Source organism: Micromys minutus, assembly GCF_963924665.1.
Source record: "Micromys minutus genome assembly, chromosome: 28".
NCBI lineage: Eukaryota > Metazoa > Chordata > Mammalia > Rodentia > Muridae > Micromys > Micromys minutus.
This window is the reverse complement of record NC_137963.1, coordinates 15,935,770-15,959,831: the sequence shown is the minus strand read 5'-3', so window position 1 is coordinate 15,959,831 and position 24,062 is coordinate 15,935,770.

The following is a 24,062-nucleotide window of genomic DNA, read 5'->3' as shown; positions in this document are numbered from 1 at the left end:
CCAGCGTCTTACTATAAAATCTGGCACAACTGGAGATAAATGATCGTAAATGGGCCTGGGTTGCAGTGCAGTGTTTGCCTAGCATGCAGGAAGCCCTAAGCTCAAACCCCAGCACCACATAAATCAAGAAGCATTGTGAAGTCCACTTGACTCCCTGCACTTGGCAAGTGGAAGCCGAAAAATTTAGAGTTCAAGGTCATCCTTAGTGGCATAGTAAACTTCTGGTTAGCCTGAGAAAATTAGTTAAAATACAGCCCAGGAAAATGGCCAGTGTGGTAAAGTGCCTGCCATAGAAGGACAAGGCCATGGGGTTTGGATGCTCGGCACCCATGTAAGAACAGTTGCACAGAACATGTCTGTCACCTAGCACTGGGAACGTGGGGACAAGCCAACAGACCCCCTGGAATTCATCGGCCAACCAACCTACCCAAATCAATGAGTTCTGATCAGGTCCAATGAGAGGACCCTGCATCCAGTGGAGGACTGGCAAAAAAGGCTTACTGGGTGAAAGCATTTGCTGCTGAGCCTGAAGATCTGAGTTTGACCCCAGGACCCATAGGATGGAAGGAGAGATCCAATTCCTCCAAATTATTTATCTAACCCCCACTTCCATGCAGTGGCAGAGAATGCACATTAGCAAGTGTAAAAGAAAAGAGAAAGATGGGAGGAGACACTGACTTGACTTTGAACTCTGGCCTACAAAACACACACACACACATACATACACACTCACACATACACACATACACACATGCACACACGTGCACATGCACACACACAAACACACATGCACACACATACACACACATTCACATACACACACTCGAACACACATACATGGGCTGATGGCAATGATCAGGGCTGACAACCAGTATTCTCTCTCTCTCTCTCTCTCTCTCTCTCTCTCTCTCTCTCTCTCTCTCTCTCTGATGATACAGCTGTTTCTCTGTCAATGATGGGAAAATTTTAAGTTACAATGCCTTGCATTTGCAAAGTCACTGGGTATATTCTGGCCTCCTTTGAACACACCAACCTTTCTGCAAAAGGGGCCCGAGCCTCTGTGGCTCTGGGTACCTAGGTTTTAGGAGAACCTGGTCCCCATGGATTCTTTGCACATGGATACCACCCCTAGACAGCTAGGAAAACTGAGACTTAGGCTCAGTCAATAGTGGTGCCAGAATCCAGTCATCCAGCCTTCCCAGCGCTAGGGCCGCACTAAAGGGTCTCACAAGAGTGACATTGTTGATATCACACCCATTTTTCTTGTCTCCATCTATGAACCCAGCTTCATGCCGGGCTCTGGGAAGAGGGAATTACCTCACCACCCCCACCACCACCCATAGCTGCTGGCTACTCAGTAGGTAGAGGGAACAGTCACCCCATGAATGGAAAAACCACCCTCAATAGCCTGGCTCTACACTTTACAACTGTGTGACCTTTGGTGGCTTATTCACTCTGTGGCTCTATTTCCACATCTGTGAAATGCTCCCCTAAATTTTTTTCAACAGTGAAACACATGGAGACCCCTATAGCCTTTTGGTTATGCTTGGCCTGTGCCAAGGACTTAAATGTATAGCCTACTATATCCTACTATATCATCGGCCCTCTTTGGAGACCTTTGAAATTCTCCTGGCAAGTCTGTTAGGTGAGTGTGATCATCTTTGTTTTACAGACGAGGAAACTGGGGCTCAGAAAGGTTACAGAATCTACAGCAAATGAGTCCGAGGTGGGACCAACATCTGAACCCAAGACCTTGGAAACATCTTAATATCTTTTCCATGCATCGGGCAGAAGCTCTTCTTCCTTTTGTTTCTCCCTGGTTAATTACTGATGATGTAATTGATGTTAATTACTGAGGATGTAATCAAGGAGGGTCTTGACTTCCTAGTATGGGCCCGCCCCTTAGCCCTGTCAAGCCAGAGTCAGAGAAAGGTTCACTCCTGCCTCATCGGTTCTGGCTGACTGAGTCCTCCTTCCACTTCCCACTGTGGCTGCAGGGAAGAGAAAGCTTTGATTGAGGCCCCAAATGCAGGTGGCTGGGCAGGCCTGGGCATCTGACTCCAGTTACCACTGGCTCGCTCTGTTCCTGCTGACTCTGTTTGTCTCCAAGCAGAATGTATTCGTGGAGTCTTTGCTTAATTAACAAGACTTTATCTGGTAGGCTGGTGGAAGGCTGTCATCGGGGAAGGGTTGGGGACAGAGATGAGACAAGAGTGCTGATCCCAGACCCCATGATGAGGTTTGTGTCTAGGGCAGAGTTGGCCTTCAAGACCTGACAGCGACAACAAGCTCAGGGTCCCAGCACTTAGGGCTGCATTGAGAAGTGGACACCAGCCATCAATCTTCTAGGATAAAAGGGTATCCCTCCCCCTACTCATAATTCCCTTCTATGCTGGATAGTTTTATGTCAACTTCACACAGCTTAAGGCATCACTTAAGAAAATACTACCTGGGCTGGAGAGATGGCTCAGTGGTTAAGAGCTCTGACTGCTCTTCCAGAGGTCCTGAGTTCAATTCCCAGCAACCACAGGTGGCTCACAACCATCTGTAATGGGATCTGCTGCCCTCTTCTGTGTGTCTGAAGGGAGGGACAGTGAGTGTACTCATACAAAATAAGTAAATAAATCTTTGAAAAGAAAAAAAGAAAATACTTCCATAAGATGGAAATTTAGGCAAGCCTATAAGATGTTTTCTTAAATACTGATTGATGAGGGAAGGCCCAGTTCATTATGGGTGGTGCCATCCCTGGACTGGTAGTCCTGGGTTCTACAAGAAAGCAGGCTAAGCAAACCATGGGGAGCAAGCCAGTAAGCAGCTCCCCTTCATGGCCTCTGCATCAGCTCTTGCCTCAGGGTATCTACCCTGCTTGAATTCTTGTCTTTCTTCAGTGATGAACAATATTATGGAAGTGAGAACCAAATAAATAAACCCTTTTCTCTCCAAGTTGTTTCTGGTCATGGTTTTTCATCACAGATGATAACCCTGACAAGGACACCTTCTTGAAATTTTTTTTCAAGACTGTATTGACCCTCAGGCTGGGTTTCTAAACCCCCTGAGTCCCATTGGTCCTGTTCCACAGAAAACTGAAATTGCTGGCCATTGGTCTGCATCCTCAACTTCTCCGGGCATCCAGCGTCTGCTTCTTCTACTAAGAGCAGATTCCTGCTTTGTCCCATCCCCCCTCAAGGCCTGCTTCTGAGAGCCTTCCTTCAGCATCTTTTCCGAACCTCATGGGAACAGAAGAAGAAGATATGGCTATGAGTTCTCTGCTCCTCCTATCAAACTCCTTTGTATCTTTACATCTGGATGGGCTTGTGACTGTGAGTCTGATACCATCTAATGGATATGACACCATGGGACTTCTGAGGAGGCATCACTTAAGGTCCCTTCCCCTTTTCTCTCTGCTTGTTTTGGCAGGAACACTACTTATTGAAGCCTGGCAACTTTACAGACAATCCAACTACTCTGAGCTCTACCATGCTATGGCAAAGCCAAGTGAGACAGGAGTCTCAGGCAGGAGCTCTGGCCAGCAGGCCTGCCTCCGTCCATTCTTCAGTTACTCACTAAGGTAGCAGGAACAGTGCATTAGAAGAAAGTGACTACAATCTTCATGGCTTCCAACAGATAGCATACGTTCATTCTCTGTGGTCCTGGAGGTTGGCAATTTAAGAGACTTCAGTGCTTAAACGAAGGATGTACAGAGAGACTCGCTTTTCTCTTGCTGCAGATCCCAAAGGCTGCCTTCACCCTCCAGGTTCTTTTCTCTGTCTCCAAAGAAGGCTGCCAGGAATTCAGGTCTCCTCTGGCTTCTGTGTCTTTGTCCCTGGGTCCTTGCCTGGCTTTCCTGTTTCTCCTCTCCCTTGCAATAACTTATTACTGTTTTCCTACTACCCACAATGATCCATAAAAACAAAGATCCAAATCCCTAAACTGGACCCATTGATAAGTCCTGCCAGCCACACAAAATAGCATGTCACAATTCCTGAGAGATAGAACAAGAACATCGGGGTGCCTACTATATGCAAAAGAAAACACTTCTAAGTCATTCAAGACCTAAGATGTAGACCAAGCGCAGCCACTTGTAAAGCTCAGGTCCTAGGCACCATATAGCAGCCACACGCCCCTCTTCTAAGACTTTCCTTAACTTGAAACCCACACGAGCCAAAAGTATGAAGCTACCCATGAAGCTGGACCAATTGCAGTTGAGTTGGGTTTTGGTCTTCTAAGACAGGGTCTCCGACAATTCAAGCTGGACTCAAACTCTTTTTATAGCCAGGGATGGTCTTGAATAGCTGATGTTCTTGCCTGTATCTCCGAGGTGCAGGAGTGGCAGCCTTGTCCTACAGTGCCTGACTAGTACTTGACTTTTACACATAGCACACAAAGACTTCGGCATCGTTCTCACCCTCATCATGTGTGCTCCACCCACCTGCTCTGTTTCCCTTTGAAGAGCGGTTATATCCTATAGGTTTAAAGGCTTCCTTGTTTGTTTCTGTTCCACATAGAATTCGAGGCCAGGGATCAGGGTTTGTTGCTCTAGCCTGAGCATCTCTGGCAGACATTTACTCAGCCAGCAAACTCTTGTGTTCCTCTCAGGCTCCAATAGAGATTGCACTGAGAGTTCAGGAGTCTCAGGATGCTGGCAGGGCCCTGACACACATCAGGGTCTCAGTACGGAGGGAACAAAATGACTCTCTCCTCCCTGTGTAGTTCTTTCCTTCTGGAGAGTCCAGAGGACGTGGAAGGCACCTTTCCAGGGCTCATCAACTTGAATGCTCTTGTGGCCAGCTAGGAACATTGCACAAATGGAACCAGATGGACTGTAAGACAGTTGGGAGAGAGGAAGCCTGGGGCCAACTGGGGGACATGTTTGAACAACTATTTTGGTTATTTTCTACCCCTATGTAACTTCTTGGATCAGTAATGGGTTCCACAGAAACAGAGCTAGTAGGGTGTGTCCACACAAGCACACACACACACACACAAGCACACACACACACACACACACACACACAGAGAGAGAGAGAGAGAGAGAGAGAGAGAGAGAGAGAGAGAGAGAGAGAGAGATCATCATATCATAGAATGCATGTACATAGGCGAACTAAGATCACAGTGACCATGGGCAACAGGACCCTTGAGGTTGTTTTGAGTATTGGTCTACCATTATTGGTCTATCATCAATGGAAATATCCCTGGATAAGCCTATCTCTCTCTCTCTTACTTGCTTGCTCACTCTCAGTGTGTGTGTGTGTGTGTGTGTGTGTGTGTGTGTGTGTGTGTGTTCATGAGTGTGTGTGTGACATTGTGACATGTTTCTTGGGACACTCTGACTCATTAAGTGGTATGGGATTCTGAGTGGAGGAAAACAGATGGACAAATGAAAGGGGGGGTTATAAGACATTTGGACCCATGAATGTCAGGGAATTCAATCTGAGTTCAAAGGCTTGAGAGTCGCTAATGAATAGAGTCAACCCCAGGACAGCAGCATGGGAGCATGATGTGTGTGTGCTGCTAAGGGTGGGTGAGTGGGAGATCTTCCTCCATTTTGCTTCTCTTCAGCTTTGAACACACTGGGTACCATCCATCTACATGGGGGAGGGGAAGAGGCTGCAGGGAAGCCTATGGCTGAAATGTCTGTCTCATCCAGAGACACCTTCACAAAACAACCCATACACTTAACATGGGTAGTCATAACCCAGTTGAAGCAGCCCGGAAACATATCCGTTCTATCCGTGCCCCGTTCACTCTCTGCCCTTTGTTGTCTGTCTGGCGTTGAAGAGTGTTCCCTTCTCAGGATAGACTTCCTCATTGGCATGTGTGTTGCTTGGTTCTGTTAACTTGACACAAATGTAAATACATCTGGGGAGAGGGAATCTTATTAGGAAAATGACTCCTTAAGTTTGGCCTGTAGACAAGTCTGGGATGTTTTCTTGATTAATGATTAATGTTGAATAGCTGTGAGTGGTGACACTTCTGGGTAGGTGGTCCTTGGGTACATAAGAAAGCAAACTGAGCAAGCTGTGAGGACCATGCCAATGGGTACCTTTTCGTGGTTTCTGCTTAGGTATCTGCCTCTAGGTTCCTGCCTTGAGTTCCTTCCCTAACTTCCTTTGGTGATGGGCTGTGATGTGAAGTATAACCTAACAAAGTGTTTCCTCTCTTAAGTTGCTTTTGGTCATGGAGTTTCAACACAGCAGTGGGAACCTGCCTTAGATAGGGTTTTACTGCTGTGAACAGACACCATGACCAAGTCAACTCTTATAAGGACAACGTTTAATTGAGTCTGTGTTATGGGTTCAGAGGTTCAGCCAAGTATCGTCATGGTGGGAGTGAGGCAGCATCTAGGCAGGGATGTTGCAGGAGAAGCTAAGAGTTCTGTATCTTCATCTGGGGGCTGCTGGGAGAAGACTGACTTCCAGGCAGTTAGGGTGAGGGTCTTAAAGCCCATGCCCAAAGTGACATATTTCCTCCAACAAGGCCACACCTACTTCAAGAAGGACACACGTCCAAATAGTAGTCAGACCACCACAGAACCCTAACTAAGATAGCATCTTTATCTTCTGCTGTCTGTCCGGGCATGAGGTCCTGGCTGCCTTTGTTCCTGACCTCTTGTTCATTTGGATAGCAGGCAATGAAGTGACAGTGAGACTGTAGTAGTTATGGGTACCTAGGACATCAGCTCCTGGTAAGCCTCCTATCATGTGTTCCAACCACGTGTTCCCGAGTCACATGCTTGCTTCATTCTCCCCACAGGCCACAGGGTGAGATCTTTCCATTGCCCTGGTCTCAGGGTGTTTTATCAGAAAGTCTACCTGTTCCCTTGCCAGTGCCATTTTTGGGCTATTTCCCACTGAGAAGTTCCCTTACTACTTTTCAGTGGCTGGCAGGAACAGTGACAACCTCATTGTTCACAGGCTCCTTGGGTTTTGTCCCTCGAGTGTTGAATGTTCCCTTAGCGTGTCACTGGCCAGAATCATGAGTGTGACAACATCTGTATGTCTCATTTGGCCCTGGATTCTGGCCCAGCTTCCTAACTAGGCCAGAGGTGTTTCCCTGCTAGTTTCTGCAAGTCACTGGGTCCTGCTCACAACACACCTGCTCCTCCCCATTTTAATCCTTTCCTTCCCACCCTCGCCACTGGTGATTTGACTTTCTTCCCTGCCTTCCAAGAGCTGAAATCTCCCCTGAGGCCACAGCCAAGGCCCAGTGTGGACAGTTTGGCCAGTGACAATCACTAATACTCAACAGGATCGTGACTTCAGATCACCCTTCCCAAGTGTTTCAACCAGTCCTTGAAGGACCTCCATCTTTACTACCCTTACGCTATGGCCTTCTGGTGCTTTCTGTGTATTAATTTATCTTGTGCCTGGACCTCAGCATTAAGGATCCAGGCAGAGACCAATAGCTAGAAGAGACATTTCTTCTCTCCATCTGGACTGGATCTTTTGGACCCAAGGGGCTGGGTCAGGCTTCTGCGATCACGTTTCTTGGTCTTTGGAGACCATTGGCTCACAGAGCTTTGCTCACTACAATAATGAGTTCTCCATGCTCCAAACTTCACACACAAACCCAAGGTCAACATCAAGGTGGCTAAAGTCCCAGCACAGTCTGCATTGCTCTGCCATGGTTTACTGGGATGGTCACTGTTCTATTTTTTTTTTTTTTTTTAACCTTTTGAAAAATGAGGTGTTCCTGGGCTTTAAGGCGGGAGTCTGAAGTCTCAGCTGCTTGGGAGGATGAGGCAGGAGAATTACAAGTTTAAGGCCGGCCTAGGTAATTTAGCAAGAGTTTGCGTCAAATAAAATAATTTTATTTTAAAGTAAGATGAGGGCCAGAGAGATGGCTCGGTAGGCAAAAGCACTCTCCGAACAAGCCTGACAACTGTGTGTCACCCCTAGAACCTACAGCAAAGGCTGGATGTGGTGGTCCAGCATGCCTGCAATGTGTGGGGAGAAGACACAGATAGTGGCCACCACGGCAGAAACAAGAGAGACCCTGCCTTATTCAACAAGGAAGGAGAAAATGAACCCCCATAACACCCCATCTCCAATGAATGTGTGCATCCCTCTCCCCCCTCTCTCTATCTCTCTCTCAATCTCTCTCTCAATGCCCCCCCATCAGTACTTTTTAAAAGATAAAAAGAGGTTAGTAATATAGGTCAGGGGTAGAGCACCTGTTTAGCATGTGCAAAGGTCCTAGGGTCTCCTACCTTAAGGAAGGAGAGAGGGTGTTAGGGAAGGAGGAGGTTAGGGAGAGAGGAAGGGGAAAGCGTGAGGGAAGGGGGGAGGAAAGAGAAGATGGTGAGTGTTTTCTGCTGTCTATCCTGGCCCTTCTCTTCTACCGTGCCTACTGTGTGGTCACTGCACAGTCCTTTTGCCCCTAGGAGACCGAGATTTCCACCGCCACAGCAATGTCTGTATCCATGGTGTTGCCTGAAAATCATAGGTGTCCAGCAACGTTGACTGAGAAGTAGAATTCCAAAATCCCTTTGCCAGCTCAGCTCCGCAGATCACCTGGGGACTCCATTCTGGCCCCCAGCCTAAAATGAGACACCCAGGGGCTTCCTTGGGATAAGAAGAGTATTTTTGCTCCCATGGCTAGTCTGGATGCCAGACCCCCTTAAATGCCTCACAGCCATCCCTGGGAGGGTGTGTGGGGACTAGTGGAGTCCTGTGGACAGTAGTGGGCTGCCTTTCTCCTGCACCTCCTAATATTAACCTGGCGCTGGGCCTTGGCTCCCACACTTCCACGGGAGGCCCTAGATGGAGCCGGCAAACAAATCCATCTGGAAATAGAAAAATACTCCCAACACTGGCGGGTTTGTCTGGGCTGCCCCAGTGGGGTGTGGAACAGGCCCATGAAAGGGGCTTTGAGGTCTGGCCTGGGCAGGCTTTGGAACAAGGGCCTGGGCACCCCAGCACCAGTAAGTACCTGCACCCAGACCTCTGCAAGAAGCACTTTTTCGAGGAGACGGTCTCTATTTGCTGGCTACGGGAGGCATCCTGCTTTCCAATGCCATTTGTCTGCCCAGCAGCTGGTGAGTCTGGGAGCGCTTCTAGGCCTTTCACGGCCACAAGGCCTATGACTGACACAGGATGAAAAGACCAAGAATCAACGAGATAAATAAGATCCTGTAACCAGAGCCCCCGCCCCCCCAGCCTAGATCCTGGGTTAGAACAAGAGCTTAGGGTAACCTCCAAGAGATGTGGCTGGAAGATGTTTGGGGCCTCCATTGCCCAGTTAGCTTAATTAGCAATGGACCACAACCACACGTCCCTGGAGGTGGTCAGGTAGGTCTATCTGCTGATCGTGTGTTCTAGGAGAGGAGGGGATACCTGTGTCCCACAGGGCACCTACATGTGAGCAGGCAAGTATGCAGGGCCAGGCCAGTTCCACGGGAGGGACAGGAGGCATGGAAGCTCCTCCGAGCTTGTGGCCAGCTTCCTAGGAGAGCCTTTGAGCACCCCAGGCCTCTTCCTGTCACTTGCTATTTTCACACTTGGTTCTGGAGGTTCAGCTGGCAAGAGATGGCTGCTCCGAGAGTCCAACGGAGACAGATATTGCCAGGGACCGGATTTTAGGAACTCCAGCCAGCGGTCATGGCCATAGAGACCATTGGATCTGCACTATGTGCCTTTTGCACATTTGGCATATATTCTCTAGAGGTGTGGCTTCTCTCTCCCTAGCAGTTGTTAGGACCTCCTCTGAAGGATGCAAACACAGTGCATCATCCCCTCACAAACACCAAATGCTCCAGGTTCCCCTATACTGTCCTATATAGCTGGAAATCCCCAGGGGACACAGGGTCAGAACTCATCTCCTTGTGTTGATTCCATGAACAAACTCCGGCTCAGTGTCTCTTCTCCAGGGGAGGAAACCAGAAGGCACTCTAAAAAAATCTTGCAAGATCCTATCAAACGCTCTGCGGGTATCTGTGCGCTTGTGCATGTGTGTGCGTGCAGGCATACGCGTGCGCACATGTGTGTGCATTCACACTGTCTTATGTGCATCTTTCTTGTTCCCTATTGAGGCAAGGGGTCAGCCCTCCAAGTGATCGGGTCACCGAAGCCTTGATGAAACTGAAGACTTGAGCTGCTTGGGGTTAGCCTTCTGTGAGCCCAGTGAGGAGCTAGGTGTCTCATAGGGGAAGAGGGAGGCAGAATATGTTTAGAAATTGGGTAGAAGGTAAAAATAGTAGAGCCTTAGACAGGTGAGGATTGGGGACCCCTCCCCAGATTGGGAGTCCCAAATGTGCCATTGATTCAGTTTCAGTTAAAAGCCCTGTGTCCAAAATGTGTCACCATGCCTTTGGGCACAGAGACATATGAACACAAGTACCCAAGAGCCACCAGGGAGTCCAGAATGCAGAAGACCTCAGGATCTTTGCAAAGCTAAGGAAGAGGACGTGACATGAGAGTCTCACTGTGGCTCTGTCTGACGTCCCCGCCTATGCAGTGACTAGCTGGTGCTCCAGTTTTACGTTTGCTATCTTGACAAAAAACCCCAACCGAAAGAAACTTAAGGGAGGGACGGGTCTGTCTGGTTTTTACTTCCAGGTTACAAACCATTACTGAAGTGGCGTCAAGGTAGGAACTCGGCTGGTCACATCACATCCACAGCCAAGAGCAGAGAGGACAGAAGTGTCCACGCAGCCAGCTTGCTAGTCAGTCTGTCACCAGCTCATGCCACCTTTTCAGTTCAGTGCTGCCCACACTCACGGTGGCTCTTCCTAGGTCAGTCAATAATCCACATAATTCTACCCAGTGCATGTTCACGGGCCTGCCTGATCTGTCCAACTCCCCATTGAAACTTCTTCTCTGGTGTTTGTAGGTTGCATCAAATTAACAGTTTAAAAACAAACCAGAGGAGGTGGGTCTTGGCTTATTCAGAGGACATGGTAGAAAGCCTTATTTCCTACACAAGCAAATAAGTTGAGATTTTTCTTCTTCCTTCTCCTCTTCTTCTTCTTCCTCTTTCTCTTCTTCCTCCTCCTCTTCTTCTTCTTCTTCCTCCTCCTCCTCCTGTTCTTCTTCTTCTTCTTCTTCTTCTTCTTCTTCTTCTTCTTCTTCTTCTTCTTCTTCTTCTTCTTCTTCTTCTTTTTCTTCTTCTTCTTCTTCTTCTTCTTCTTCTTCTTCTTCTTCTTCTTCTTCTTCTTCTTCTTCTTCTTCTTCTCCTCCTCCTCCTCCTCCTCCTCCTCCTCCTTCTCCTCCTCCTCCTTCTCCTTCTTCTCCTTCTCCTTCTTCTTCTTCTTTTTAACCTATATGCATGTTGAACCCATGGATGAGGAGAGAGAGGAAGGCTGCAACAGAAAGCAGCCATCCCATTTCACAAGCAGAGGTCTCTCGTCTCTCCTTGGCTGGGAGGGGAAGCTCCTAAAATGAGGTCCATAGGGGCAGGTCCAGGGCACCTGACTCACTCAGTGTACTGGCTGTTTTTCTTGTCGCTGAGACAATCTATCCGACAAATGCAACCTAAAGAAGGAAAGGTTTCTGTCGACTCACGGTCTGAGAGCGCAGTGCCTGCTGAGAGTATGGTGGCTCACAGTCTGAGAGTCCCTTGTGGCTGGGAAGGCATAGCAGAGAGACCTTGAACCAGCAGGTCACACTGCATCCATAGCCAGGAGCCAGAAACTGACTCCTGGATTGCTGTTCTCTGTGTTAACCAGTCTGAGACCTCCATCCATGGAAAATACCAGGGCTTCCCATAGTCAGTGAACATGACGTAGACCCCACCCCCAGACCCCAGATATGCCACGTGGCTTCTGGGATCCTGCCAAGCTGACAAGATTACCCATCACAGCCTGACACGGCCATTTACGTGCTGGTTTTCGTTTTTTAGAATGAAGCAGTTTAGGAGGGAATCCAGCAACCAGGCCACTTTCTCTCATGTCTTCAAATCACAGTCCCCAGGGACACGCTGTTTTGAATAAATATGTTTACTGGCTTTTTTCCCCTCTGCCCCCTGGAAAGGGACAGTGATGGAGGGGGACATGGGCACCAAGAGCTGAAGCTTCTTGTCCACACTTGGCAAACTGGGCTGGGTGGGGAGGATTAAGTGGGGGCCAAATGAGGACACAGCCAGGAAAAGGTCAGAAGGCAAGCTGGAAGCTTGGGGCAGTGGAACACTGCCCATCTCAGACAGAGGAGCAGCGAGCCAGCCCCATGGGGCACCTCGGCACTGACTCCCTGTCAGGTATGAATGTCCCCTTGTGCAAGGTCCTCGCCTGCCCCTAAGCGGGCTTCGGAGTCGAAGGACCATGGAGATCTCTGCCTCTGAGGTGTGGAGTCATAGAAGCTCAGAGTCAGTGCCAGGTAGGATTCCGGGAGCTTTGGAGCCTTCGAGTTCTGGCATCGAGAGGTGTGAGGAGCCTAGTCCTCTAGAGCACAAAAATTTTATGGCTTTGGTGATCTAGGAACCAAGGACTCAGAACCTTGCACTTGGGTGACCCGAGCAGGAGCTCAAGTCTGATTAACTTCCTGCTGCAAGTATTCCTTTCTAGAAATTTCCAAAAAAAAAAAAAAAAAAAAGAACACAGTCTTCCCTAGATGGACAGCAATTGTAACAAGAGAGTCTGGTCCCAGCGGGTTGGAGACATGGCTCAGTTGGTAGATTAATGCCTCTCCAGCACCACAGAAAAACAGGCTTGGTGGCAGGTGCTTATTAATCTCACCATTTGGTAGGCTGAGGCAGGAGGATGGAAGTTCAAAGCCATCCTCGTTAGATAGCAAGTTGGAACCCAGCCTTTGCTACTAGTGACTTTGTCTCAAAACAAACAGAGAAACAACAAAATTAAGCCAGAGCAATGGGGCAGGAAGATGGCTGGGTAGCTAAGAGCATTTGTTGCTCTTGCAGATGGCACGGGTTCGGTTTTCAGCCACCTCATGATGGTTTGCAAATATCTGGGACTGTACTTGCAGGTGATCTGATGCCCTGTCCTGACCTCCTCGAGCACCACATACACACATGCAAACAAAATGCTCTTACACATAAAATAAAATAAAATGAGTAAATCTTTTGCTCAAAGACAAACACAGGACATAGAACCAACAAACCTAAATCTCTCTTATGCTGGTGATTGTCCACAAAATGTCTCCACTGCTGCTTCTTTCTTTAAAACTGGTGATGGAGTTGGTCCTCTGTCTGCTAACACAGCTTCCTAGGTTGTGTGCTGTCAGAGCCTTCTCTGTAGTCCCGATAAGTGGATCCACATGGGGACCCTGGTACCTACAACCTCCCTCTGCCTGGCCCTTCCTCTAACCCCGAACGCTATCTCTAGTCTTCTTTCCTTTCTTGGCCATCAAGAAGCCCGATGGCTGACAGAGGCTCTGCCACCAGCCCAAGTCAGCCATGGTTTTTATATGGTTATCCCTCTGATACCACCACCTCCTGAGTCTGGTAATAAGAGTGCCCACTTATCATTTAGAGGTGGATATGGGGTGCCCAGGCTAGCTTTGACCCTGGGGTCCCTGGAGGACAGGAGTGACCTAGGGCCTGGAGGATCAAAGTCTTCCTCTGTGCCCCCTGGGTGACCAGGAAGATAAAAATATTTATGATGGCTTTCCTCCCTCTGGGGACAGGCGCACACAGAGGGAGACTGTGTTTCTCTTCGTTGTGACTACTCTCTCAGGACAGCAGGGCTGAGACAAACACAGGTTGTTTATAGGCCCACGAAACCCCAGAGACCCGTGGTGGCTGACAGCTTCCCTTTTCTTCAGAGGGACATGAGCCTCTGGAAAGGTGCCCAGAGGAACAAGGGTGGGTTTCTCTCCACTGTTAGTTTAGTCCTTGGTGACGCTGAAGGCTTTTTTTTTTCCCTGAGAGATGCAGAGAATGTGTTTTGGTGAATAACATGTTTCCCATAATTTGCCTTTTGAACGTGCAAAGAAATTTGCGTATGTGGCTGAAACCTCCTGAACAGAGAACCTTCTGGAAAAGCCCTGCCTTCATTTCCCTACTGGGTCAGGCAGTGAGGAGGGTTCAATAAACACTTGTTGACGGAATGAATGGGACATAGAAATAGCCAGCCAGGGCAGGAAGGAAGGCCCCACAGAGGTTCCCTGGGCCAACCTACTCAGATTTCAAACAGGGAAACTGAGGCCCAGAGAGGGAAGGGACAGTACACATAGTTATGGTATCACCATTTGACAGAATGTCGGTGGTGAGGAAGAGAATGGTATTGACTTTATACCCACTTGTCCGGGTCTTGTCTCTGTCTGGGCTTCCTGCAAAACTGAGGGGAGCGGGTGGAAAAGGTCAAAATTCTCCATGTTGGGGACCACAGAGGCTACATCACAGACTCCCTTACAACTCAGTCCACCCCACTCTGAAAAGAGGCTCTTCTCTAAGCCGGAGTCTGTTTTATTTGTACTTTGAGGTGAGATCTCCTATAGCCCACACAGTCTTCACACTCCCTGTGTACCAGAGGATGACCTCTAACTTCTGATCTTCCTGCCTTCACTCTCCGAGGGCTGGGGATACAGCCATGTGCTAATACATGGCTTATGAAGTGTTGGGGATCAAACACAGGGCTTTACATGTTTGAGGAAATTGCTCTACCAACTGAACTGTATCAGCAGCAGGATCTTATTATCACCATCACCACCACCAGTACCACCATCACCACTACCACCATCACCACCATCATCACCATCAACATTACCACCACCATCACCACCATTATCACCACCATCACCACCATCACCACCATCATCACCACCATCACCACCACCATCACCACCACCACCACCACCACCACCATCACCACCATCACCATCACCATCACCATCACCACCACTATCACCACCATCACCATCACCATTACCACCACCATCACCACCATCACCACCACCATCACCACCACCATCACCACCACTACCACCACCACCACCATCACCACCACCACCACCACCATCACCATCACCACCACCACCACCACCACCACCATCACCATCATCATCACAGTTGTCATCATTATTTTTGTTGCTATGTTAAAAATGTTAAAGATAAATTCTTGTTACGTAGCCCAGGCAATACTCCAGTTTGCAGTAATCCTCCTGCCTTAGCCCTCTGGTATAGGAATCGCACTATTCGTAGCTTTTAACCCTGAATTTATTTCGGCCTGTGTGTGCATGGTATACATTCCATGTGTGCACACGTGAGGTACATAGATGTGTATACGCAGGCACAGACTCTTTGCCTTGTTGACCTGAGACGGCCCTTTCACTTTCTATTTTGGCTAAGAAGTTAGTATCTGCCTGTCTATAATCATGCACCCCCAGTGCTGTGGTTACAGGTGCTTGCAGCCATCCCTGACTTTTTATGTGGGTGTCTGGGATTTGAACTCTGGTCCTCATGCTTACAAAGCAAAAATCTTTACCCTCTGAGCCATCGCCCTGGCTCCTAAGCCGAGTTTCACACTGTTGAAGCCGCTTTCAGAACTCACGGAGGCTTCCGGTTCCCTTCTGTAACTTGAGGCCTACGCTGCTCTGCTGATGTCGGGATTGGAAGAGTCAGCACTCAAGTGTGTGCGTGGGCTGTCCGTGGAAGCTGAAGCAAGGAAGATCCAGCGCTCAGATTGGCATGTCACACGGGGAGGCAGCATTTATTTCCAACTGTGAGATAAAAGAATAACCCCTTGGAAGATTCAGAGGTGCCAGGCTCTCTGGGCAGGATAAAAATAATCCTCGCAGATGGCTCTCTCCCCTGCTGTACTGCAAGCCCCTTCACTGGCTCCTGATCTCTCCTTTGCTGTCACAAGGGGACCAGACCACTGAAGCCAAGTTCTCTCTGTCCTGGGGCCGGAGGATGGCTTCTGTATCCCTGGCCCGGGCAGGGGCTTTGGGAACCAGGTGATGGTCCTCTTTCCAGATCTGTCAGCATCTTGCTGTGTGGCTGCACAGAGTCACCTCTCAAAGTCACCTCTTGTCTGCAGTGCGCTGTCTAGCAGGATGTCCTGTCCAAGTGGGGACTGTCCACATCTATCTGCCCGTGCTGTTGCTGTCAGCCCTGTGCAGTAGCACCCGCTGAGTGGCCCTTATGACCAAGGGGCTTTATAGGTGCCTTTAATTAACTTTTTTTCTGATTTATTTCTGAGAAAACAAGGCTGGGAAACCCTTCTGGCCCAGTGGGAGAGAAATAAAAAAACCTACCACTTGCCCCAAGTCCACCCGTCTTCACTACGGGTGCTAAGCTAGGGCAGAGAAAGACACAAACACATCAGCCCACTGTCACCCCATTTTGGGCTTTTTTGTGTACCATGGTGGAAAATGAGGTCCTTTTTGAAAATCCTTTGTTTGGACAGGAGTGGTTAAGATCGTGGGCTGGAGCATCAGATGGGTTTGAATGAGGATTTTGGTTATAGATGAAAACTGTGAATCACGGCACCAGCTCTGTTTCTCCTGCACTGGCATAAACCACCTGACCCTCCTCAGATATTGGTTACAAAGTGACACTAGGAGTCAATATTGGTCACAAAGTGACACTAGGAGTCAATGTCTTTGACTTTGACCAGAGGTTGTGCCACATAGACACAAGTCCTTAAGCCATATTTAGTAAACATTAGTCCAGACCTGCTAACAAGGTGGATCATGCTTACACAGGGAGAGCAAGACGTTAATCCCTGAAGGAGACAAGGCAAAGATCTTCAAGTCCTTGGTAGTTATGGTTTAGTATAAACATTATAGTGTGACTGTCCAAGGCCAGTATATAGTTGGATTGTACCAATAGAACTGTAGACTATACATTTAGGAGGTAAGTAAAATCTCGCTCGCCTGTGTTAGACAACACCTAAACCCTTGAGCGCCGCTGTGGTCACTTGGCAGGAGTTGCAGTAAAGGATGATGGGAGATAGGAAAGAGGGTGTCAGATGAGGAGTGGCTGGTGGACACGAGAGTATTTGGTCTGCATAAAAGATGGTTTGATGGATTTCCATGTGGTTCAGCCAAGGCGCCAGCCAGGCCTCTGTGGATTCAGTCAGACCTCTGGTTCTCCGCAGTCAGCCTGAAGGGGATTTGATGTGTGATGCTGGGCTGGAGAGCCCTCTGTAAAACATGCTTCTCGGATGGGAGGCAGAGGGGTGGAGGCGAAGGATTCCTGTGTTCTCAGCTTGGGACAAGGGGAACATTTATCTCAAGGCTGGTCTTGGAACCACCCTTATATAAGCAGAAATACTGCCTTGCCCGCGTGTCGGGAATAAGAAACCACAGCCACCGGCTGCCAAGCGTACCTGGTCATAGGGACCTGGTTATCCACTGTCATAGCTGTTCTGAGAGAAAAAAAAAAAAAAAGAATCTGAACAGATTAGACATCCAGGGGGCACGAGCGAGGTCCTCAATGAAGCGTGTGTGTTCATGTTTTTCAGGTACCTCAGGATCTTGTCACCTCATAATGACAAGGTGGTTGCAGGCTCTGGGAAGTACAGCTTGAGCCCACCAAGACGAACGAGAAAGGACACGTTCCATGAGCTGTGACCGTTTGTCAGGTGGGGATGTTTGCAAGCCCGAAATTTGCATCTATAACTACCCTCAGGCACCGGGAGCCAGACAGCCACTTACTGGTCAGAAGGAGAACACCATGGCAGAGGGAAATGGGGTCTTTATCTGTAGTGTTGAACCCTGGGAGTTTGGGAGGGACCCATCTCCTTGAAGGATGAGGATCTGGGGATGGTGTAGACAAAGTTAGAGTTCTGTTAGCTGAGACAAAGTCATGCCTGCCCCTATTACAAGGTCATCTAGGATGGTAGACCTCAGCCTCTGGCCTGCCTCCTCCCTCTCCTACCTACCTCTACCTTCTTTCCTGGCTTACATTCACTGTGGAGAGGTTAAGGGGGCTGGGGGAGGGGAGACATGGCCTTGAACAGAGACCATTGGAACAGGGTGAGGGACACATACCCAGTCTTCAGCAGTGGCTCACTACTGCAGGTTGGAATCTGTCTGGCAAGACAGGCCTGGGAGAGAGTTGTTCATAGAGGGTAACTTAGCCCAGCCCACCCAGGCAAAAGCAGCTCATCACAACTATATTCCTAATATAAAGCCTCTGAGGGATAGCCAACAAGTTGGCTTATCCATAGCTCCCTACATCTTGGAAGTGTGGTGTCCCCCAAGGCAGCAAGCTGATATGGAAAGTTACGGACCTGGCTTGGCCTTCTGCCTCAGGAGTCAAATGTGACAGCCCTGTCTCTCAGCCCAACCCCACCATCATTTTCTTGTGACCTTTGAAAGATCACACCGTCTCTGAGCCTGTGATCTCTTCTGAACTCCCAGGGAGCCCTCATCTGGGGCATACTGGCCCCAGTCTTGGAATGGGGACTCAGGATGCAAGCCCAGGAGTGGCCTGCAGGGCTCACACAGGAGGGTGGGACTGTGTGCTGAGGAAAGCTGTTCTACACAGCAGCCAGGACCTGCTTGGGTCTGGGCTTCTCACGCTGCTGAATGATGGTCCCTGGAGTCTACGCAGCTGGAGGCTATGTCCTTAGAGACCACCAGGCAACTGCACAGCCACATTCTAGGGGTGGAGGTCATTATTGCCTGGAGGAGCTTTGGGACAGTACTGTAGGCTGCCTCTTCCCCCCTTCCTCTCCCCTTCCCCCTCTTCTTTCCTTCTCCTTCTCCCTCTCCCTCTCCCCTTCTCCCTTACCCTTCTTCCTCTCTCTCTCTCCCCTTCTTCCTCTCCCCTTCTCCCTCTCCCTCTCTATCTTCCTTTCTTTTTCCCCCTCTCCCCTTTTCCCTCTCTCTCTTTTATTCTCCTTCTCCCTCTCCCTTCTCTTCTCCCTCTCCTTTCTCTTCTTCCTCTCCCCTTCTCCTCTCCCCTTCTACCTCTCCCCCTCTCTCTCCCCTTTTTCCTCTCCCTCTTCTTTCTCTCCCTCTTTCTCCCCTTTTCCCTTTCCCTTCTCCTCTCCTCCCCTCCCCCTTTGGCCTAGGGTTCAGCTCCAAGTGAAACCCATTACCCTAGGTATGAGGTACTGAGAGGCCAGAACATGACTGTGGCCCATATGCCGAGAAGGGATAGGACAGCAACACTGGAAGGCTATACTGCCTTCTCACGGGTGCTCTTTCCTGGCCTCAGTTTCTCAGAGAAGCCTGCTCTCCAAGCTTCCTGAGGCCAGGACAGCCCCCTGCGCTCCACCCTCCCTGATAGCTAGATCTTAGAGTCTGACAACCATCCTCTGTCACATAAGGTGTGGTGCAGTATTTTCCAGAGAAGATGGTGGGCTTGCTCTCTGCTCATCCACACGCTGTTGAGCTGCAGCTGCAGCCAGGTCTGCCATCCTGACACCGTGGACAGGAGCTCTCTTGCCTCTCTTTTTAAAAAAAAAAATTATTCTATTTTAATTTACTTTGTGTGTGTGTGTGTATGTGTGTGTGTGTTGTGAGCACACTCATGCCATAGTGTGTGCAAAGGTCAGAGGGCAATTTGCAGGAGTCAGTTTTGCTCGTCTACTTCTGTGGGTCCAGGGATTGAACTCATATCCTCAGCCTTGGCAGCAGGCACCTGAACGTGCTGAACCATCTAAAAGCTGTACCTTTTACCTTCCCTCTTCTCTCCCTAAATTAGTTGTCTCTCATTATCATGACAAATTTAAAAAAAATCAACTTCCACGAGTATCTTATAAAGGGAGTTATCTTGGCTTTGTCTTTTGCTGTACTTCTTCAGTACATGTAGAGATTAGGAAGGGAGGGAGGGATGGGAGACGCAGGCAGGAGAGTATAGCAGAATGTGGCGGGATATATTTTTGGCTTACAGTTTGGAGGCATACAGTCCATCTTGGCAAAAGGTACCATGTCAGAAGTGGCCCAGGGCCATGAGCACCTGGCTCCATTAGGGCTGGGACCTGGCGACAACCCTCAAACTCACTTCCTCCCTCCTGCTGCCACCGCCTGACGGTTCTGATCTCTCCTCCAAATAGTGCTATTAGGGACCAAGTGCCCAAATGAGCCTGTGGAGATATGCCACATTCCGATTATAACGTCCTATGCTGAACATGTAGAGAGTGCTTTTCAGGTCCACTCACCGAGTTCTCATCAAAGGGAGACGGGATCTCTCCTTCCAGCAGAGATGCAGCTGGGACACCCCTGAACTCAGAGCCCGACTCTGAGCCTGGCACACAAGCCATCCCCTTAATAATTGAGGACCCAGGAACAAACGGCTTTTATTATCAGACATGAGTTGTGTATCCATCCCATACTCCTGACCGCATGGGTCCAAATATACAAGCAAGAACCCCTGATATGTCCCGTGGTGAAAAGGGTTAAGAAGACTGGGGGCTACTATGGCTTTCTTCCCAATCCAGTGTGCTAAGAGGCAGGGTACTCTGAACTGTGTCTCCATCTTCTCCTTGCTGGCCTCCTCCTCGGGTCAGGAGCACCGCAAGAGTAAGAGTCACGCCTGGTGCACTGTGGATCCTTGGAGAAAGTTTAACCCATAATCTAGTGCGATCCGTAGTCTCTCCTCTGTGGTTTGTTTTATGAGAATATAAAGAGTGCCTACTGTGTGCTCACCATGGACACTGTTGAGTTCTAGTTTGTCTGAGACCCAATATGCTTCAATGAGCCATGCATGTAGTCCTTGAAAGAACCTATGAGCCAGGAGTTCTTATCTTCTGCCTCACCCCTGACACGGCTGCTACACATATCTGCCAGCCAATTTGCCCCATTTCCAGAACTTAGAGATGCCACCAGCGGGCTGGCTGCGAGTGCCTTATCCCATTCACAGGGGTGATGGCTCGTGACCTTTGGCACTCAGTAGTACACCTAGTCACCAGCTGCATGGCAGTAATCTGTGTGGCAGAATGAATAGGTATGAAGAAGCAGGGAGCAGGGTCTCTTCTCTGTCGGTCCCAGGGCTACTGTCCCTCTTCCTTCTGGCTGACTGTGGCTCCCAGAAGCCTAAAGCCTAGTCAGTCAAGTTCAGCAGGCCCTTACTGCCGTTTACCGAACTGAGTCTGAGGCAGAGGAGCAGTCCTATCTACCCAAGCGCAAAAGACCTTGGAAAGATCGGGTTCCATGCACCCACATTCTGGATGGGGAGAATGAAGAATGGATGGACACATTTCAATCCTTCTGGGCTTCCAGCAGTTCCCTACACCAGCATTGCATTTATACACTACACAAGGGAGAGACTTGGAAAGGCCTTGGGGCTACCACTGGTCAGCTACCTATCTCTGAGGAAAGGTCCCTTCTTGCCTGGACACCTGTGTCCTCACAGGGAGGAGACTTGGAGACTTTCCTTGCCACACCCTATCTTCAAGACCTGTCTGCAACCCACTATATACTTCTACTATTCTTCCACGGGAGATACCCTTTCTCCACAACTGTAGGTCTATCTCACACCCTTCAGGATCTAAACACCACCTCCTCCTTGGTATATCCCTGGCTTTCTGGCTATCCTCTAAGTCAGCTTGACAATTCAGGTGATCCATGCACTTCGCTGAAAGTCCCCCATCACAGCCTTCTTGCATTATCTCTGTTGTCTTTGTACCACTGGCAGAGGACAAGGACAAGGACAAGGACATCTCATGCTGAAGTGGGTGTGAGGTGGCACATCCAGATGTTCCTCTCTACCCTACATTGCTCTTCACGACTTGTCTTACAGTTTATATGGGTTCAGGCTGACGTGTGATTTCTTTGTTCCTGTCCCTTAACGATAGCTCACTTCCAGAGCAGGGGCTTGCACACTGAGTACGGTCAGGGCCTTTTTACAGCTTCTTTGTGTTGTCACACTGATTATGTGCCACATTCCAGGCTAGCTGTGGGGACACAGAGGCAACGGGACAGGGACAGTGACAGCGGCGTGATGTGGGGATGAGCCTGGCTGGGAGGGGAGCAGCTACTTCAGGGTGAGCATTGAAGAGGGACAAAGGGACGTTCATCAGCAGCAATGGGCAAGAGGGAAGCCTGGGCAGGTCTTGAAAGGGCCAAGCTTGCCCAAGATGGGGGCAGGGAACACACGCTCCCTCTCTCTCTCTCTCTCTCTCTCTCTCTCTCTCTCTCTGTGTGTGTGTGTGTGTGTGTGTGTGTGTGTGTGTGTGTGTGTGTGTGTAAGATGTAAATGTAATGGGGAAGGCTAACAAGGATCTTTTTAGGCGCGGCTGTGGACTGAGTCACCATTGTGACCTACACAGGACAAAAGTCAGGTACTGAGTTCAGTGGCCCCCCCTGTACCCCTTGCCAACTTGATCAAGCTTCTCAGTGTAGACAGTATCCTGCTCAGTGTAGACAATATTTTATCTCCTTTCCCTTAGCACAGCAGCCCTCAGCCGGGATACGGGGGGGGGGGGGGGAAGAAAGATGTAAAATATTACTGGTCATCAAGTCCCTCGGTAATAGAGATAAGTATCACTAAGTAAGCGAGATACCCAACACTTAAATGCAGTGCTTTTAAAAGTCTCTAAGGCAAAAAAGAAGAAGAAAAAAAAAAAGAACATGAACAAAATACCCAAAAAATGTAAATAAAGACAGGATGTGCCTGGCACAAAGTATGCAGCCCAGCAACACACAGCGGCTGTGATTGGGCAGGGAGTGCTTTACCTCCGAAGCTGTGAACTTAGGAAACTCAAGAAAGACCCGCACCCCTTTCTCCAGGCACAGACCCGGGCAGTCTGTGCAGTGTCTGGGTGCTCTTGCAAAGGAAGGTGAAGCACTCAGACTAGTGGCAGGGGTGCGCCAAGCCCCCGGCCCTGGGTGCTCTGCCCCCTGCAGGATGCCTCGCACAGCTCCGTGGAGCCCTCCCCCACTCCGACTTGGGACTTTTCCGAAAGTTTGCTGAAACCAGACACCCTGCTTGACCGTGCCCGCGTGCAGCCGCGATTTAAAAGGCCGCCTTCAGCGCCCCCTCTCCGCCCCCAGCGGAGACTTCAAAAGGGCCGGCGCCTGTCGCGGCCCCAGCACCTATGAGCCACCCCCCGCACCCGGAGCTCGAGCCGGAGCTGGAGCACACGAAGTGGCCACGGCTGCAGGACAGGGGGACCGGGCCGGTGGCGCAGGCCCGTGCTCCCATGCTCTTCCCGGCGCCGTTGCGCCCCGTGCGCCTTTAGGGAAGGGGACTGCACCCCCGCCCCCGCGCCCGGGGCTGCGGGGACCCATGACCACAGATGTTAGGCACCCGCCTAAGAACCGACCGGCCAGCGTCGCACTTAGGGACCCAGTAAGTGACCTGGAGCGCTGGGCGTTTCGAGTGCGCAAAGGTGGATGCTTGTGCTGGAGAGGGTGCAAGTCCTATATGCAATCCTTTGGCTGCCGTTTGCAGAGGGTAGTGTGCAGGGGTCGGGGGGTGGGGTGTGCACTCGGGGACCTGCATGGACTGTGCATGTGAGAGTGTGTGCGCTGTGCATGTGCATGTGTGCGGGCGTGAGCCTCTGGGAGCCGAGCGTCTGAGCTCGCCAGGAATCCAGATATCCAAAGGTGTTCCGCGGGAGCTCAGAACAGTGCGTGGCTGTGTCTGCGCGTGAATGAGTGCGAGTGTTTGGAGGGTGCCCGTGGGAGAGTGTGTGTGCACGTGATGGCCAGTCAGTGAGTGTGACTCGCCTTATAGAGGTCAGAAGCTAGAGACTTAGTCGCAGGGTGGAGGCGTACTTGTGAGTTTGAGGATCTACCTGGGTGTCAGAGGGTGCCGCGTGGGATCCGGTGTGTGTGGAGGGTGGGGGGGGTCTCTGCTCGGAGAAAGTACAGGAAGACCGAACACATCCAACGCCCTCACCTACAGCGGTCTTCCCTGTCTTCCCAGAGCTCTAGGTTGCAACCTCTCTGCTGAGAGTTGCGAGTCAAGACAGATGTGGAAATGTAGATGCCAAGTCAAGGTCCCAGTTGTGTCTGCAGCTCTAGAACCCTTTCGGGAGTAGAATTCCCCCCCCCCCCCTTTGGTCTCCCACCGTCCGCTATAGAGGACCTTCAGTGTCATTATTCCTAAGTTCCTAATCTCAATTGTGATCGATCCCTAAGTAGCCTAGAGGAGCCCCTTTTCCATGCATCTATTTTGAGATGTTGGCGGTGTCCCCCTCAGATGGCTAGGTGGATGGTCGCGCAAGGCGACAGACGCTGCATCCCTTGCTGTGTCCGGCAGGGGGCAGC